Raw genomic sequence first — 18,809 nt, 5'->3', positions numbered from 1 at the left:
ATAGCTTTGTATCATTTCGTTTTTTTCAGTTGAAAGAACTCTGTTTATGATTTAGACCTTGCCGGACGGGTTACTCTGTCACAACGGTGACGGATATCCCGTCTGCCGAAATATAAATCCCATTATGACCTATGGGATTTATATTTCGGCGGATGGGATATCTATCACCTTTGTGACAGAGTAACCCATCCATCTAGATCTAAATCAGGCCCTTTGGCTCCCAAAACTCTGTGAGTGAGCAGACTTTCACGCCCAGGCCTAGACATAAGAGAATATATCCAGGCGCTCTGTCGCTCCATCCTAGAGTGAGTCAACAACACTGAACTACGCCTCGACAGAGACCACAGCGTTGGCCGGCCCGGTGGCACAGCATCCAAGTCATCGGACATGCTGGCTTGTGTTCATGTCTTCCAGACAAAAGAGGACATCCTGCGAGCCACCAGAACAAAACAACAACCCACCAGTTTAAGAGGGCACACCATAAATCTCTTCCAGAATGTCTTTCTCCTTACCCTCCAACGTCACAGAGAATTCAGGCCAGTGACGGATTTTTTACTCTCGAAGGAGGTGTCTTATGGGTGGGGACACCCCATCAGACTGATCTTCCACTGGGAAGGCCAGCTCCAACAGCTGTGATCGCTGGGCGCTGGACCTCCCAGTTGAGGGCATATACCCCACTAATGAGGGCTCCCCGTAACTCTCTGACACAAGCCTCAGCGTGGCAGACCGTGGGTAGGTCTAACAGCGCCTGCACCCTGGCCCTGAGGAGTGGCGCAGGAGCGGCAAGATGTCCTAGATAAACTCACCTCCACCACGGGTGTGAAGCCCACCAGACACCACCCCTCACTGATTACTCTCTGTTTAATATGATAATCTGCATGTACTTCTTCAATACAGAGCTATTCAAGGTCTTTCCGCTCCTGGCCTAGTCGTCTATGCAGATAGCCAGCACCAATGGACTCTAACGAATTGTTGTTTTTATTAAATGTTCTTGGGGTAATTATTCCTTCACATTTCATGATTGGACTAGAGCTACTTTGTTTTGGGCTTGTGCCAGCATCTCTCCTGGGGCTCACACTCTGAAGGTACTTTCCCTTCCCTGCAGCTTGCCTGGGTTTAGCACTTCCTTGTCTGACTGTCTTCGAAATTAAAATTACGAGCCTCAATGTCAGAGGCCTTGATAAGCACACCAAACGGAAGGCATTCATCTCCCTGTTAGAGACTACTCCAAGAAACGCACTTCTTGCCCAGGGACATCCACTACATGCACTTCCACTGGCTTCCCCACCAAATGTGGTCTTCCAACTCTTCCTAGCTGGGGGGAGGGTTTAGTTATTTTGTTCTCTACTAGGTTTAGGGGGGACATAGTCTCTAATGTCACTAAAAATAACTAATTCTCTATTGCATACCAACTTCGACTTGGCTCCTTCCACTTTACTCTGGCAAACATATATGCACACTTGTTCCTCAAATAATTAGATTTCGACAGAGCAGTGTACGCCTTAGTCTGACTTAAGCACAACTTCTATCTGGGCAGCAATAATTGTGGACAACTGCAAGCACATCGCTTGTAAGGCATAATACATTCAGGGTCCATCCAAGTGAATGCCCTACCCCTGACGGCAGAGGTTATGTTATGTTATGTTATGTTATCATGATTTGTAGAGCGCACAGCTGCCCCAGCAAAGGGGCGTCCCGGCGCTATAGTAGACAAGGAACCAGACAACAAACAGTGCCAGGAGAGACGATACAACTACTCTAGACATCCAAAGGAAAAAGGAAGGTTTTTATAGCCTTCCTGAAGGCTGTCAATTCCTCGATAGCACGGATATGAACAGGGAGAGAAATCCATAGCTTAGCAGCAAGTACTCTGAAAGAGCGACCACCTGCTCTAGCCCTCTTAAAACGCGGGACTGTAACCAGATGAAGCCCTGAAGATCTTAGAGACCGCGCTGGTATGTACGGCGAGATAAAATGCTCCAGAATCTGAGGGGAAGAATACTTCAAAATTTTAAAAGAAAGACAAAGAGATTTGAACTGGATCCTCTGAGCAACAGGGAGCCAATGAAGTTTATGAATAGTTTTTCTGGCCGAGCAGAATCTTGGCAACCCAACCAGAACCCTTGCAGCAGCGTTTTGAACACGTTGGAATCTTGAGAGTTCGGCCAGATTGGCTCCCAACAAAAGAGAACTAGCGTAATCCAATCTAGACAGGATTGTAGCTTGTACAATGAGCTGTCTGGTGGGGGCATCGCAGAATTTCAGAATGGGTCTGAGTCTACGAAGAGTCCCGAAACAAATGGCAGCAGTTTTCTTAGTGTGGGAGACAAAGCTGAGTTTTGAGTCCAACCAAACCCCTAGGTTTTTAACCTCGGTGACAGGAAGAGGAGTTGGACCAAGCTCAGACGGCCACCAATTGTTGCCCCAAAGGTGACTCTGACTACCAACAATGAGAACCTCAGTTTTTTTGGCATTCAATTGTAGGCAGTGATCTGTCATCCAGCGGGCCACTGAGCTGATACCCTCACAAAACTTGGCAGCCTCGAGGTTGGATGCCCCACTTATTGCAACCGCCAGCTGCGTGTCATCGGCGTAGGACACCATAGTCAGGTTCCAACGTTTGGCGACAGCAGCCAGCGGTTGCACATAAAGATTGAAAAGAGTGGGGCTGAGAGCCGACCCCTGTGGGACACCTTGAGCAATAGGGTAGGGTTTAGATTTAAAAGGAGGAGTAACAACCCTAAATGTACGGCCAGATAAAAATGATCGAAACCAGTCAAGTGCAGTATTATCGACACCAGCCTCAACCAGGCGCTTCAGTAAGATAGTGTGGGAGACGGTGTCGAACGCGGCACTGAGATCTAAAAGCACCAGTGCCGCCGTTCGACCAGAGTCATCCAAAGATCGTAGGTGGTCGACCATTGAAAGCAGCGCAGTCTCGGTACTGTGGCCAGATCGAAAACCATTCTGTGAAGGGTCTACGATATTAGCCAAGTGGAGATGGTTGGATAAGATGGTGTTAACGTGGGCCTCAGTCAGTTTTGCCGCCCACGAAGAAGAGATATGGGGCGGTAATTCTCTAGCTTTAAAGGATCCAGGGCAGGTTTTTTTAAAATAGGCATCACCTGAGCTTGTTTCCAGCTGCCCGGGACAGAGCCTGACGTCAAAGATAGGTTGACAAGGTCACATAAAGAAGGAAAACAAAGCAACGCAGATTCTCTGAATTGGGCAGGTCGGAGAGGGTCAATAGGTGAGCCTGATTTTACCTTCACCGCAATTCTGTTGAATTCCTCCATAGAAAGTTCTGGAAAAGAACACAGAGACATAGATGTCTTCGGGCTAGATTCCAATTTCTCCAGAGAGGCGGATGAGCCAGGAAAGGAGCGATAAATAGCCTCCACCTTATGAACAAAGAAAGCAGCCAAGTCCTCACAGTGCGAGGCAGAACGAATCTCAGCGACTGGAGCTCTACTGGCTGTGAGATCCTTAAGCACCTTAAATATTAGTTTGGTAGGATTGGTGCTAGTGTTAAATTCGTGAGAGTAATAAGCGGCCCGAGCTTGACATACCGCTCTATGATATGCCTTAGTTCTAGCAAGATACAGCTTTTTCCTATCCGACAGATATGACTTACGCCAGGCCCTTTCAGCTTGTTTACAAGATTTCCTTAAGAGCCGAAGCGAATCATCATACCATGGACTAGGTACTCTCAGCAATTGGGATCAGAAAGTCCAAGGCTCCAGTCAGCCAGCTACAAAAAAGGTCGTAGCCCGACTCAACATCAGAGAAAGGGCCTGGAGGGTGTAAATCAAGGAGCCGATGAAAATCGGCAAGCTTCAGTTTTTTCCAGGGACGTCTAAAGGACACAGGTGGAATTACTCTATGAGAGGGAGTCTTGATTGTAAGATGCCACTCTATAAGATAATGATCGGTCCAGGCCATAGGCCTGGAAGGTAGCACTTCAGCCAAAGAGAGGTTGGAAAAAATGGGGTCCAAAATGTGTCCACCAACATGAGTGCAATGATTGACCAGCTGAAATAGCTGGAGAGCCTCCAAATCAGCAATAATATTACTGACCGCAGGAGAAAGGGGGGCGTCAAAATGAAGATTTAGATCGCCAATAATACTAAAGTTGGCAGCCCCTAAAGCTAGAGTACTCACAACTTCAGGAAGAGCAGACCTGAAGGCAGCATCTGGTCCTGGAGGTCGATAGATGAGCAACCCAGAGAAGGTAAAATGTGGGCTCACCGAGATGAGCACTTTCGCAGCCAACAATGTCTAAAGCCTTCCAAGTACATGAGTAGCAGGATTTGACCGCAGCCGCAATACCACCACCTCTCGAATTACGATTAACAGTAAAAATTACGTATTCGGAGGGGAGAGCCAAATTAACCGCTGCCAAGGCTTCCTCATGCAACCAGGTCTCAGACATAAAAAGAATATCAGGAGCTTCCTCCGTGAGTAGGTTATAGACGTCTAAGTGATGTTTAACCAACGACCTCACATTGAGGTGATAAACCTTAAAAATAATAAGAGGCCTGAGAATTTGGCGGTGAAGGAACGCAGCTATCAGAGCATTCTAGGGGGGTTGGACTATCAGTTAAGATAGAAATCGGAGATTAAAGTTTGAAAACACACTCAGGACACTGAAAAGGGCCGGATAGAGGGTGTAATGGTGTACGAATACAAGGCGAAAACTCGCGGAGATTCAACAGCTCAGAGCGAGAATACATTCCTAAAAACAGTCCAGTAGCTATGTCAACATAAAAGGATACCACGCACTGCCTTAGCACGAACTCAGCACAGACTCGGCGCGGACGAGCGCAGACGGGCAAGACTCTGGCACGACTCAGGCACAGAGAAGGCACAACCTCTGCGCGTAGCCGCTGCGCGCTTGAAGATCTGGCTTAAGTAGGCTGCCCGCGTGTGAAAGAGAGCGCTAGACCGCTCAAAATGGCGGCCCCAAACGTCCCCAACACCGTTCCAAAATGGCGGCCTGCTCCCCCAATAGCGTTTTTCCAAAGGGACCGGACCCGCTAAACAGCGGTGTTGCTACCAATTTATATGCAGGTAAGAGGGCAGACAGACCATATCTAATGCTAAAAGCAGGGGAAAACAAATTAAATACAAACTGAGATACAAAACTGGGTGAAGTAAAATACGAGCGCAGCACGTCTTAGACACAGTACGCCGAGCGCAGATCTTTAACAGCTCTAAATAGCCAAATTACCTTGTCAGAGGTACATTGAGATCCACAGATTGCAGATTCAGTCCGACATTTTTATATAACCCTTTACACAGAACAAGCAGGTGGCCCCTCTGATCATTCTGACTACCTCACAAACTGCTCACCAACCCCCTCCCATCTCAGGTAGCTAACTCCCTGGACAAACCTATAGCATTGATGATGTAACCTCAGCCATAGCCCACCTGAAGTTCATGAAATCCCTGGGGCCAGCTGGCTTCCCCTAAATACAAATTTGACAAAATCTTTTGCCAAGAGCTGGCACTGGTCCTCACCCAACTGTTTAACTCCTTCTCCACTACAGGCTTCCTCATCGATACCATGTTGAAAGCTTTGATTTCGGTCATCCCTAAACTGGATAAAGACCAAATGTTATGTGGGTCCTATTGGCCCATATCTCTTTCAAACATCAATGCCAAATTATCCACAAGCATGTTGGCCCACCCCGTCATGCCAGGAGTGATATCTCACCAGATCAGACTGGCTTCATATCAGCATGCCAATGCGAAGACAACACTATATGCATCTACTAGATGAAGTATCAAAAACACAAAAGGAAGCCCTTCTCCTCTCAATCGAGGTAGAGCAGGTGTTCGATAGAGTCCATTGGCCCTAACTCTTTAGGACCCTAGAGCTTTTTGTGTCTGGCAACATGTTTCTGTGTTGGATTAACAGCATATATTGCTCCCCTCGTGCAATGGTGCAAGTCAATGGACTCTCATCTCAGTCTTTTCCTGTCCACTGTGGCACATGACAGGGATGTCCCTTATCTCCCCTCCTTTTGCCCTGTATATGGATACCCTCACCCAACAAGTATGAGCACATCCCAATATCACTGGTATCCGGTTTGGGGATGAGCAGCACCCCATCAGCCTTTATGCTGATGAAGGTGATCCTAGCCATCTCAAACCCACAGGCAACTCTTCCTGCCCTATTCTCAGAACTACAGACCTTTGGTGCCATCTCTGGCTTCGAGGTGAACATGTAAATATTGCAAATCTTGAATGTTTCTGTCTCTCCTTCAAGTGAACCTTGCCTGCTTATCCAATTTCCAGTCAAGTGGGTCTCTGACTCGATCCACTACCTCAGGATCAAACTGGTGAATTCCATTCCCAAGACAATTTCCATTAATTCCAACACGTTGGCCAAGCAAATCTGGTTGGATACACACAACCTGGAAACACCTGGGACTCCCCTGATTAGGCATGATTGCAGCCATTAAAACTACCACTTTACCACGCATTCTCTACCTGTTACAAGCCCTACCGCTGACCCTGCCTAAACATGTACTTCGATAAATGCAAGTCGGCATTAATAGGTTTGTTTGGGTGGGTAAGAAGCCTCTCCTCCACTAACATCTTATATACAGTCTAACACATAAGAATGGCCTCTCAATGCCCTCCTGCTTCAGTGCTATTGCTGGAGCGGGCTATGCAAAATTTTGTATACCCACCCCATTTTGCATGTTGTTTTACTAATTAGATTAATTAATTAATTATAATCAAACTAATGGATTGGAGTGATGTGGAAAATATTTACCAACCGTACTAATATATGAATTACACGTGGGATTTTCATTTGCATGGCTTAATTAATATGTGAACTAAATTTTGTACGCATACTAATGATAGACAATTAGAATATTGCATGATATATGTCGCTTTTGTGATGTATTTGTGATTCGTGCTTTATTTAGTAAGTATAAACCGCATTGAGTGTTGCTTTTGCTAGATAAATACACAAACATATGGGTATTAGCAAGGGAATAACATTTAATTAGTAATTTCCATGTATTAATTACGTTTTTGTGTTTCTTTGCTTAAGTTGACCATTTTGGCCTATCGAAAGATGGCTGCCTTTGGTGCCTAACCCGACTGCCGACGCTGAACAATGCTTGGTTGATGTGCGCCTGCGCTGACAACAGATACACAGTGGCCTCGTCCTGACCCCTGATGAACATGTACCCTTCAAGGTTGCTCTGGGACACAAGCCAGCTTTTCTGAATGAACAATAATGTGCTACTAAAAAACGGATAATTCAAGAACAATGACATCAGAGACTTTATTTTGATGAGAATCCTGTCAGACAATTTCAATGGACCAATCAGAACATTTGAAGACCCGTTTTTTATACAAATTGTCAATGATTTTTACTATAAATTATGGTAGAATAGAGAGGTTGGGGGGTTCGTTTCTGGCCTTTCTCGATTTCCTGACGTTATGCTGACGAAGAGGACGGTGACACTGCAGGACAGCTGTTAGCCTAAATCTTTGATGGACTGAATTAATGCCCAAACTCCTGATGAACTGAACCTACTAATGTGATGGGCATAGATTTGCGAGACTGCCAGATTTGACATAGAGGACGACATTTAGCTAGAATAGGTAAATATGGATGGCAACTTGATCAAATGAATGATTTAATTTGCAATATTAATATAAAATTTGAATTGAATATCCACAGAAATGAGTTGGGTTGTTTATTCATTGAAATATATTAATGAGAAGGTTGATTAGAGAATTAGAAATTTACTTAAACCAGCAACTAACTGATCTGTCCCGATTTAAGAGAGGAATACTAAAGGTGAAGTTCGGGACCTAATGAGTATCAGAAGGTTGTGTAGATATGTCGCTCATTAGGGTAGTAGTGGTATTTTCCTCTCATTTCCAGCGCTTAGAAGGATAATCGCCTCCCACACGGACTGATGGTGAGTGAATGTTGGTGTTATGGGCCCCACCAGCGAATGTATGGATAGTGTGTGTATGTGAGATCTTTGGTCCGTGACGATAGGGAGGGATTTTGCACTCCGCGCTGGAGCAGTTTTTCTGGTAGCAAGATGATGGTTGTTATTGTTTTGGTTTAGTGATTATTGCTTGTACATTGCTTATTGATTTTGGCTATTGATTGGTATTGATTTATGTACTAACACTCTATGTTGAGTTACGTTGAGTTATATGTTGTATGCACAACTTCTGGGATGTAGGAAGTCGGAAGTTTGTAACGGTCCCGTAGTAGGGCAGAGGTAAGCGCTGCTCTCGGGAAAGAAGGAATTGTTGTTACCCTGTAGGTACACAGGGGAAACGTGTGATAATTGAAGTTGCACGGCGCATTGTCTGGGTTCGATTCGGTAGCATCGTCGTGTGTTGCCATTAGAGACATTTACAGTGTGAGAGAAGTGTGTATGATAGCGAAGGTTACCTGTGAAATTCTGGTCTTAGGTACCAGGGATCCAACTGGCATTCCGATAACGCTTATCACTGGAAAGGTAATAGGTACTCTCTGAGCTTGTTAGAAGGACAAAGGAGAGGTAAGCGCTGCTTTGTTAACGTATGACATAATTCTGCAGTAGGACAGACTGTTTGCTGTTCTCGGGAAAGACAGGATTCTGTGTGAATGTACAACATTTACTTGTGTGAATGAGTGTAAATGTAAAGGCATTTGGGTTGATTGCGAAACTCTAGGTTTATTTCTCAGGAGCATTGGGTCTCCAACTATGTGTCTTAAATGCTAGAGAAACAATTAGCTAATGCTTGTTAGAAGAGTGAAGTAAAGGGATGTGCTACTTTATCAACGGAAGTAATGATACCGTAGTAGGGCAGAGGTAAGCGCTGCTCTCGGGAAAGACGGAATTCTCGTGAGAAAGGTCTTTTGCTGTTCTTTGGTTAGCGAAGCGGACAATGGAGATGTTTCTATCTTGTTACTAACAGAAATTGAAACAAAAACTTATTGAGCGGATTTGTAAAGGAGGGGTAGACAGAAGCAGGAGCAGGAGCAAGAGCTGCCGCAGCGGCTGATGACGTCAGAATGACTGCGCTGGGATTGGACAGTCGGTCAGAACTGTGAAACGCCCTGGATTGGTGCGTTAGTGAACACCGCGCTACGATTGAAGGAAAACAGGGTGACGTAGATGTTCCTTATTGGTGCGTTAGTGTAAGTCGCGCTGGGATTTGAGGACTGTGACAGTGACGTGGACGCTCTGAATTGGTGCGTTAGTTAGAAGTCGCGCCGTGATTGGATAGACTAGCGGTACGGTTAAAAGAGACTAGCGATACCAGAAAGGCAAGAAAATGTATCACGACCCACCAGAAAAGGAAAAGAAAACCTGGTTAGGGAAAATCAAGAAGTGGTTCAAGAAGGATAAACCAGTTAAGACTAGGGAAGGACAGTTACTTCCTCCACCGAAAACCCCTCCATCCTTTATGATTGCGAAATATGGGTATCATACTTGTATTTGGTTGGATAACTGGGTGAGATATACCAAGGATGATGGAGTATTAGCTTTTCCAGAGCATGGTTCATTTAATTTGGCTGTTTTGAGAAATTTGAGAGAAAAGATGATGAATTTGGAACCAAGACCTAGACCGACACAGTTTGAGGCTTTGACGGAATGGGAAGATGAAATGCATGAATGAGAGAGACAAAGAAGTGGTAGAGGATATAGGTACTGGTTCGGAAGACCATACGGACACAAAACGCATGGCGATCGAATGAAAAGATGGCGAGATGCGAGTATGACTGAGGGTGTGTTCCCTGTAAGAACTGTTGGAGAGAATGAAGGACGAAAGTGTATAGAAAAGAGGCATAATGTGGAGTCGAGAGGGTATGGAGCGAATTAATCTGAGGATGATGTTCTTGATGATATGTTCTATAAAAATCCACCACCGTATAGACCAGAACCAGAAATGTTAACTCAAAGTGCCCCAATGAGAGAAACGATGCGAATTATAAAATCGGAACCAGAATCCCTAAGTTTGAGTAAAAACAGTGCTACTAGAGAAGTAGAAAAGAGGTTGGAAGAAAGAACAGATGGAGAAAATTCTGTAGAATTAGCAAAAACAACCCTGGAATTAACTGAGAATATAAGAGAATTAACTAAGAATCTAGAAGCGGTAACTGTTCCAGTAACGATAGGTCCAGTAATGCCTATTTTTGACAAACAGAAGGACAGTGAGCATTGTTTGATAGTCCCTTATAGGAGTAATAAACCAGTAGAACAACCAAGAGTGAGTCAGAATGAGAATCCATGGAGACAGACTGAGTGTAATGGAACCGAATTTTACAAACAATCCATTTGTAGATCAGAATTGTTCAGAGAGACGTATGACAATGATAGAGACAATGTCAGAAACACAAAAAGATTTTGGACATGGAAGTATAGAAAAACCAGTAGGACCATCAACAGATGAGTTAAGTGAATGGTTAAGAAGCTTGCAGAGGAAAGACAAGGAATCCCAATCAATTGATGTGGCCAAGTTACGAATGGTATTGGAAGAATTAATCGTAGGGACTATCCCGACAGAAAAATTGAAAACCTATCAGGATGAAGAATTATTATTTTTGTGCAAAAGTGTGACCTGGAGAGCGAAAAACTTGCATGAAAGGTTAGAAGAAGTAGCAAATGAAATGGGCATGGATATTGAAAAGGTAAAAGCCTTACAGAAACCATATCGAGTAGAATTTACTGAAAAAGATATTGAGAATATGAACACTACAGGACGAATAGGACAAATTAAAGACATAATCATTTTGCTGAGAAAGTGGGGAGATGTGGATAAATGGAGAAGCAGGTGGTATAGAAAACGCGATGATGCCTCAGATAAGACATTTTCAGCCTTTCCTGTAAGAGAAAAGGAGAAGGTAGTGACAGAATGCCCTATGAGAGAGATTCCAGGAGGAGGATATGTACATGTCCCATGGACGAGACAGGATATTTTGTCTTTTACGAATGATTTCCCTCGACTACGCGAAAAGCCCGTCGAGTGGTACAGACAGGTAGCCAGATTTGTGAAATTGTCTAAAGTATTATGGATTGATTTGAATAGTCTGTTTGACATAATTGTCCCAGCAGTTCTATGGTCAGAATGCAAGTTGATGATAAATTGGCCAACCAAAGAATATCCTAGGAATCCTAAAACAGGAGCTCCGGACCCGAGGTAATGAAGAAATATGAGCAGGTTATGGTATTTCTGAAAAATAAAGTACCCCCTAAAGAGACAGACTGGGTAAAAATTGATCGAACACACCAGGAAAGTAAAGAGTCAGTACATGCATATTACAAGAGGCTAATACAAGCTTTTAAGCAGTTTAGCGGAGATGAGAATCTGAGTGAAAAGGATTTGAGCCATTTTGTATACAGATTTGTATACGGTTTACGTCCAGAAATTGGTGAGATGATTAAACAGCATACGGTAGATTGGCAAAATAAGAAAATACATGAAGTATTGAGACATGCTAAATACTTCAGTGATGAAATTGAAGCAAAACAGCGGAAGCTAAAAGAGAAGGCAATGTGGGCACAGGTAAAGGTGGCGGAGAGACAGGAAGCACAATTGGTGGAACAAGCAGGGTCGAAGCCTAAATTTAATAATGGATAGTATAAAGGGAATACTGAAGAAGCTAAAAAGAAATTCCCGTGTCATAATTGCGGCAGGATAGGGCATTGGAAATCTGAGTGTAAGTTTCCCCCGAGTACTAACAATGAAAATCCATCATTGAACCCACAGGTGCAGCATGAGGTGAGTGGTCAACTGCAGCAACAGCAGCAAGTTGTTCCCCCACAGAATCAGGTGCCAAAACCGCCTTTTCCACAGAGCAGAAACACACAGAAGTATAGTAGTGAATCGGGATTCTACAATGAAGAACAGGTAAATAAGCCGCCACGCGCTAGCGCTGTCTCGCAGTATTGGCTGCAACGCGATGAGAGTGACGCAGAAGAGGGCTATTGACGGTGCCGAAGGGAGGAAGAAGAGTGCGTACTTGGCGCAACTCTAGAAGTAGACCAGACAGGACCTTTTGTAGATAGGAGGGTTAATGATGAAAATATTACTTTCCTAGTGGATACTGGTGCTACTCGATCAACTGTTAGATCAGCTGGTGTTAAGAATCTTCCTCTCTCGAATGAAACGATCCAAGTAGTTGGTGTGTCCAACAGACAGATTAAGACATACCTTACAGAACCAGTGAAAGTTAGCATAGGGAAATTTACAGAAATGCACTGCTTTGTGGTGTGTGATTCCAGTCCTGTGAATTTATTAGGTAGGGACCTGTTGTGCAAAATGAATTGCACTATATTTTGTACTCCGGATGGAATAGCTTTTGAAACACCAGATGTTGACGTGTTGTAGAAGATGTCCATAGCTAACAAAGAAAATGAAGTTACTGAAACAGATGCTGTATTCAACCCTGATTAATTACCTAAAGAATTAAGAAAATCTGTAAAGGCAGAAGTTTGGGATTTCACTGGAGAAGATGTAGGACTAATGAGAAATGTAGATCCAGTCAAAATAACTGTAAAGGAAGGATTAACATATCCTAATGTTCCGCAGTATAAACTGACACCTGAGATAATTGAAGGTGTAACTCCTGTAACAGAGAAAATGATTAGGCAAGGAATTTTGAGAGAAATAATGAGTAGTCCATGTAATTCACCGATAATGGGACTGAAAAAGCCTAATGGGAAATTCAGGATGGTGCAAGATCTGAGTAAAGTGAACAAAATCGTGATATCATGTTGTCCCATTGTACCAAATCCATCAGTGATTTTATATCAGATTCCCCATGATGCAGAATGGTATACAGTGATTGATCTGTGTCATGCTTTCTTTTCCATCCCATTGCATCACGACAGTCAGCACATTTTTGGATTTCGTTTTGGTGAGCGTATTTTGGCATGGTGCCGAATCCCACAGGGGTATACAGAAAGCCCCTCAATATTCAATCAGCTATTAAAGAGGTCTTTGGAGAGTCTAGAAATGCCAGAAAGCTCTGTATTGGTCCAATATATTGACGACCTTTTAGTAGCGTCAAAAACACGTGAAGCCTGTGAGGTAGATACAATAGCCTTGCTGAATCATTTGGCAGATGGAGGACTTAAAGTGTCACCAGCGAAACTACAGTTTTGTAAGAAGTAGGCCTGGGCGGCAAATTCCGTTCCGCTCGTGGAATTTGCGGAATTTCGGTAATTTTGCGTTCCGCGGAGAACGGGAAATTGCCCAAAATTCCGCTTTCCGCGGCTTTGCGAAATTTTTTCTTGTTCGCGTTCTCAAAATGCGTGTTCGCGAGATATTTCTCCCCGAGCACGCAAACAGCAACTGTGAACAGAAAAAAAGCATCGGGAACAAGCAATTCCGCGTGTTCGCGGAATTTCTGCATGTTCGCGGAGATTTTTTACCGTTTCGCGGAGATTTGCGTAACACGATTACGCAAATTCCGCCCACCCCTAGTAAGAAGGAAGTGCAGTATTTGGGACATAACATTGAGAAAGGACTAAGGAAAATAACCATAGACAGAATCAGAATAATAAAAGGAATGAGAGCTCCCATGACTCAAAGAGAAGTGAGAATGTTTTTGGGAATGGTTGGGTACTGTCGTCAGTGGATAGGCAACTTTTCCTTGATCGCAAAGCCTTTAACGAGAAGTGATGTGAAAGATCCCCTTGAATTAAACAAAGAAGAATTGGCAGCATTTAGACAATTGAGAAATGGTTTGTGTGAAGCACCTGCATTAGGTATGCCTGACTATGAGAAAGAATTCGAGCTGTATTGCAGTGAGAGAAATGGATGTGCACTTTCTGTGTTGACCCAGAAACATGGAAAAATGAGAAGACCAATTGCATATTTTTCATCAATGCTAGATCCAGTAGCTGTAGGTTTACCTGGATGTTTGAAAGCGGTGGCTGCAACATGTCGAAGTTTGGAGCAGAGTGAAGGAATTGTGATGGGATATCCATTGAAAGTGTTTGTACCCCATGCTGTAGCAATTCTGTTGACAAGGAGTCGTACTCAGTATATGACACATAGTCGGCTGACTAAGTATGAAAAGGTCAAATTGGGTGCCACTAATGTGAGTCTTGCGAGATGTGTGAATGTGAATCCTGCAACTTTGTTGCCTGATGCTGAGATTGTGGAAGTAAGAGATGAAGTTGATCATGATTGTCTGGATGTACTTAATTTTTGTACAAAACCACGACCAGATATAAAAGATGTACCTTTGCCAGAAAGTGATTTTGTGATGTTCGTTGATGGGTCATGCTTGAGAACAGATGAAGGAGTGCTGAGTGCAGTGTATGCAGTATGCACAGTCGCAGCAGTAATAGAAGCATTGTTAGACCTGGCACCATTGGCGTGAGTCTCCCTTCCTTTTTTCGCTGTGTCTCCTCTGTTTTTGCTGGTTATAGATGCTCTGGGCGCTGTGCCGCTGCCATTCAGTGCCACAGCGCGAATGCTCCCTTTGTAAAGATGACATATGAATTGGTACATCCATGATTGGCTTATTCAGTTTACCTGTTAGTCCCTAGTAGCGTGGCCGGTGTGTGCCCAGGGCTGGTAAACCGAATGCTGCTGGTGGGCCTGCAGCACTGGTTTGTGCCACCCACAGAAGCAGCTTGTAAAGTGTGTCTCAGACCTGCCACTGCAGTGTCTGCGTGCAGTCCAGAACTGCCATCTTGGCTGTGAAGTGCACCCGCTTCCCAGCCCCTAAACCTTCCCTTGGCATCATGTAAGCCCCCCTTATGATAGGGCGTATTGTATGTGTAAGGTAGGACATGCCCTGTTGTATGTAGCATGTCCTAGTAGTGAATTACACCCAATTTCGTTTTTCACTACTGTAAGGCTACCTGTTCTCCATAGGCCAGAATGGGAGGTCTGGGCTATTACATCCTATAGTCCTAACTGACCCACAGAACATGGTAGAAAAACGAATCTAGTATGCCTGAGCTCAGAATATTAAAATACATCTTTTAGTGAAGGTTATTTTTATATTCTGTGTTTGAAACTACCACTTTTAGAGTATAGGTACTTTCTTGCCTAAGCCTTCCAGTTGCTCTGCTATTATGTGTATTGGCTGTCTGGTTTTGGAGGGACAGGGCAGGCTGAGTCAGACCTGGGTTGAATAGAGCGACCTGCCTAGGTGTGAGGGGAGGGGTAGCTCTTGCACTTGAATAGGGCTGTGCCTGGCAAGGTGAAAGCTGGCTCCACCTCCCACTGTGCGTCTGAGGCAGACCCCCTCTTTCTGAAAGGAAGGATGCAGCCTGATCAACAAAGTGCTCCAGGGCTGGGCAAAACTGGTTCTGGCTGGGTTCAGAGGCTTGGGACCCCTAAGAACAAAGACTTTGGGGGTATAAATATTTGTGCACAAACCCCTATAATTTGTATTGCTCCTGGATAACAAGAAGAACCTCTGTCCGTGTGGCTACAAGAATCTGCAGGAGAAGGACTGTCCTTGTGCTTGTGTGCTGTTCCTGGGACTGGCCTGCAGCTGTTACTACTGGACTTCAAAAAGAGGAAAGGAACTTTGATTGGACTTTTATTTCTTTTGCTACAGCAACTACCCAAGGGCTAGGAGAGAGCTAGCCTCCTGCTGGAGTCTCAGGCACATCAGACTCCACCATCAGCCTCCTGTTTCCTCCCAGCGAGGATTACTATCTGCAGGTGAGGCTCCTGTGTGTTCCAGGACCTCTATTTCTACTGTTGAGAAGAGAGCGCTGAAAATCGTCGCTAACCTCCGTTAGCGAGCCGCTGCAGCTGGTGAGCGTGAGAAAAATCGCCGCTCCGCTGTCGCCGAGCGCTCGCTAACCCCGAAGATCGTCGCAGCACCTGTCTGCGGGCCTGAAAACGCCCGCTATCCGAAGATCGTCGCAGCACCTGTCTGCGGGCCTGAAAACGCCCGCTATCTGAAATCATCGCAACAGGATCATCGCAGCGCGGACGCCGAGAGTTCGCCATTTTCTCCGCATCGAATCCGGATCATCGCTCCCTCGCAGAGCGCCATCTTTGTCAACGCAGCAAGATCGCACATGCAACAGGCTCGGTGCATCATCCTCCCTTCGCGGCAAGGATTTCATCGCATCACCGGCTTAGCGTGAGGAAGTTTGTCGCTTTGTCCTGCCCGCAACCCAGCGCATCATCCTCCCTCGCGGTAAGGATTCAACGCATCGCTGGTTAGCGTGAGGAAATTTCTCGCTACAGCTCCTTAGCGACATTTTTGTTGCTTTGCTCCAGGAACCAGATACTTTGTGAGTAAAAGGGTCGCAGAGACCCCTGCCTTGAACTAAACATCATTTTGTGCATCCTGAACTATTTTTCCTTGCAGCATTTCTAAAGTAATTATATTTTTATAGTATTGTGGATTTTTACTGTTATTGGTCTTGTGATTAAGTCTATATAAAAATACCTATTTTTCATAACTACTTGGCTGGTGTCCATTTGTACTGTTCCTCATTATATTACTGTGTATGGTCATAAATGCTTCACACACTGCCTCTGAGATAAGCCTAGCTGCTCGTGCTACGTTACCACAGGGTTGAGCAGGGGCTGTCAAAGGGTGTAGGCTGCTTACTCTGACTTAGGAAGAAGGGTCCCTACTTGGACAGTGGCCAGCCATTGCCAACTAGAGACCCCCATTTCTAACATTGGTGGTCAGCGGTGAGGATCTGGACTTGCATTTATGATTGCATACAGTAATTATAGTGTACACTACTAGTGAGTGCAGACCATAACATAACCACGTACGTTGTTGAGATTTTTTGATTCTATTTTTGATCGTTATTGCCAGTTATTGCCACAATGGGCAAGCCCAGATCCAATGCCTCTGAGGATCTCTCCTGGGAAGAAGAGAAATTAGACACCTACAATGCCAAGCAGCTCAAATGTTTTTGCAAACGCTTCACGGTCCCTATCACAGGTCTCACTAAGAGGGAAGAGTATTACAAGGTGCTGAAGGCCTGGTTAGAAGCCAGGGATGCCCCTAGGAATGAGGAAGGGCCTGTGGAGGGGGGAGAGAATGCAGGAGAGCAGCAGGAAGAAATTGTAGATTTGGTAGGGGATAAAGCAGTTTCCAGCCCGGGCACTAGCATGTCCTCAAGGGGTCTGTCTCCAGAAGAGATGGAGGACAGGGAGAGAGATAGGCGGCATAATATGGAGATGGCTAAGCTCAAATTGGATGGTCAGAGAGACCTAGAGAATAAGAAGTTAGAAGTTGAGATAATGAAGATGAAATTTGAACATGAGTGAATTTTGAGGGAGTTGGAGATTAAGGCCAAGGGTATTGAGATCTCCCCCTCTGGTGGCAGCATACCAGTAGTGCATACTGAGAGTAGAGTGTATATACCTAAAGAGGTTATTAAGGATTTTCATAAAAGTGAGGATATTGGGCAATGGTTTGCCGCTTATGAATTAGCCATGGTGTCCCACCGGGTCCCTGAGAAGGATTGGGGAGCGGGGTTGTGGGGACGGTTTGTGAGTGATGGGAGGGATACCTTGTTGGACCTACCCCCAGAAAGTAGGATGATTTACGCCCACATGAAGGAAGCTTTGATTACCCGCTATGGTTTAACCCCTGAAATGTACAGGCAGAGATTTAGAACCTGCAAGAAGATAGAGGGTACCACATGGGTTGAATATGTGTCTTTTTTTGGCAGAGCAATGGAGCGCTGGGTAAAAGGCAGCAAAGTAGAAACTTTTGAGCAACTGTATGACTTGATTGCATGGGAGCTTTTTCTAGTAACTGTTTTCCTGAGCTACGCCAGCATCTGATAGATTGCAAGCTGACTAACCCTAGGAAGCTTGCTGAGGAGGCGGACCGCTGGGTGAGCACCCGGGTTCGCAAGGGTCCAGTGCGAGACTTCGCCAAAGGTGGGCAGGGTCCCCAGCAGAGAGGTGGGGGGGACAGGGGTAAACCAAGGGAGTTCCACCGAGGGCCCCAAGATAATTCCCAAGGGAACCAGGCAGTGGTATCCCAGCCTCCCCCAGATAAGAAGCCAGTGCCTCCAACAGGTAATCCTGTTCCAAGGAGGCCCCCTACTTGTTTTAAGTGTGGCCAGGTGGGCCACAGATACTTTGACCCCCAGTGTTCCCAAAGGGATACTCCTGCACCACCCCGTGCACCGCCCCGCCAGCTTGCTAGTGTAGCCCTGGGGGAGGAGGAGATGGGTGCCCAAGGTGGGTGGGACCCCGTAGAATTGACCCTTGTCTCACTAGGAGACTTTGAAATGGTTCCTAAGCCTGCACTGCCTGATAACACTAAAAAATACAGGCAGTGGGTAACCATCAATGGCCATAGAGTGGAGGCTCTGAGGGACACAGGAGCCAGTGTAACTGCTGTCAGCTCCCGGTTGGTGTCCAAAGAGAAGGTTGTGCCCCATGCATTCTACCCAGTAGTGTCTGCAGACAACACAGAGAGCCACTGTGAGGTGGCTCAGGTTCCCTTTGAGTGGGGGGGGGGGTCTCAGGAACTCTTCAGGTGGCTGTGAGGCCCGCCATGCCTGTGGACTGTCTGTTGGGCAATGATTTGGAGAACTCCCCGTGGGCTACGGTGGAGAAGAGAGCTCACTTGCAAATGTTGGGACTGCCTGAGTGGGCATGTGCTACCACTCGGTCCATTGCAGCCAAAGAGAGTATTGAGAAAGACCTGGAGCCTGAGAATATGGCCCAGGTCCCTGCCTTAGAGGGAGGGGGCAGGGGGCGCGGGAAACCAGCCCCCTTGGTTCCCACGGCCCAGGAGGGAGCAGACCCTGAGGGGGATGCCCTGGAGCCTACCGGGGAGCAGAGTACCGACCTGGGGGACCTGC

The sequence above is a fragment of the Triturus cristatus genome, chromosome 1_1 (assembly GCF_964204655.1).
Source record: "Triturus cristatus chromosome 1_1, aTriCri1.1, whole genome shotgun sequence".
NCBI classification, from domain to species: domain Eukaryota; kingdom Metazoa; phylum Chordata; class Amphibia; order Caudata; family Salamandridae; genus Triturus; species Triturus cristatus.
This window is presented reverse-complemented; position numbering follows the sequence as displayed.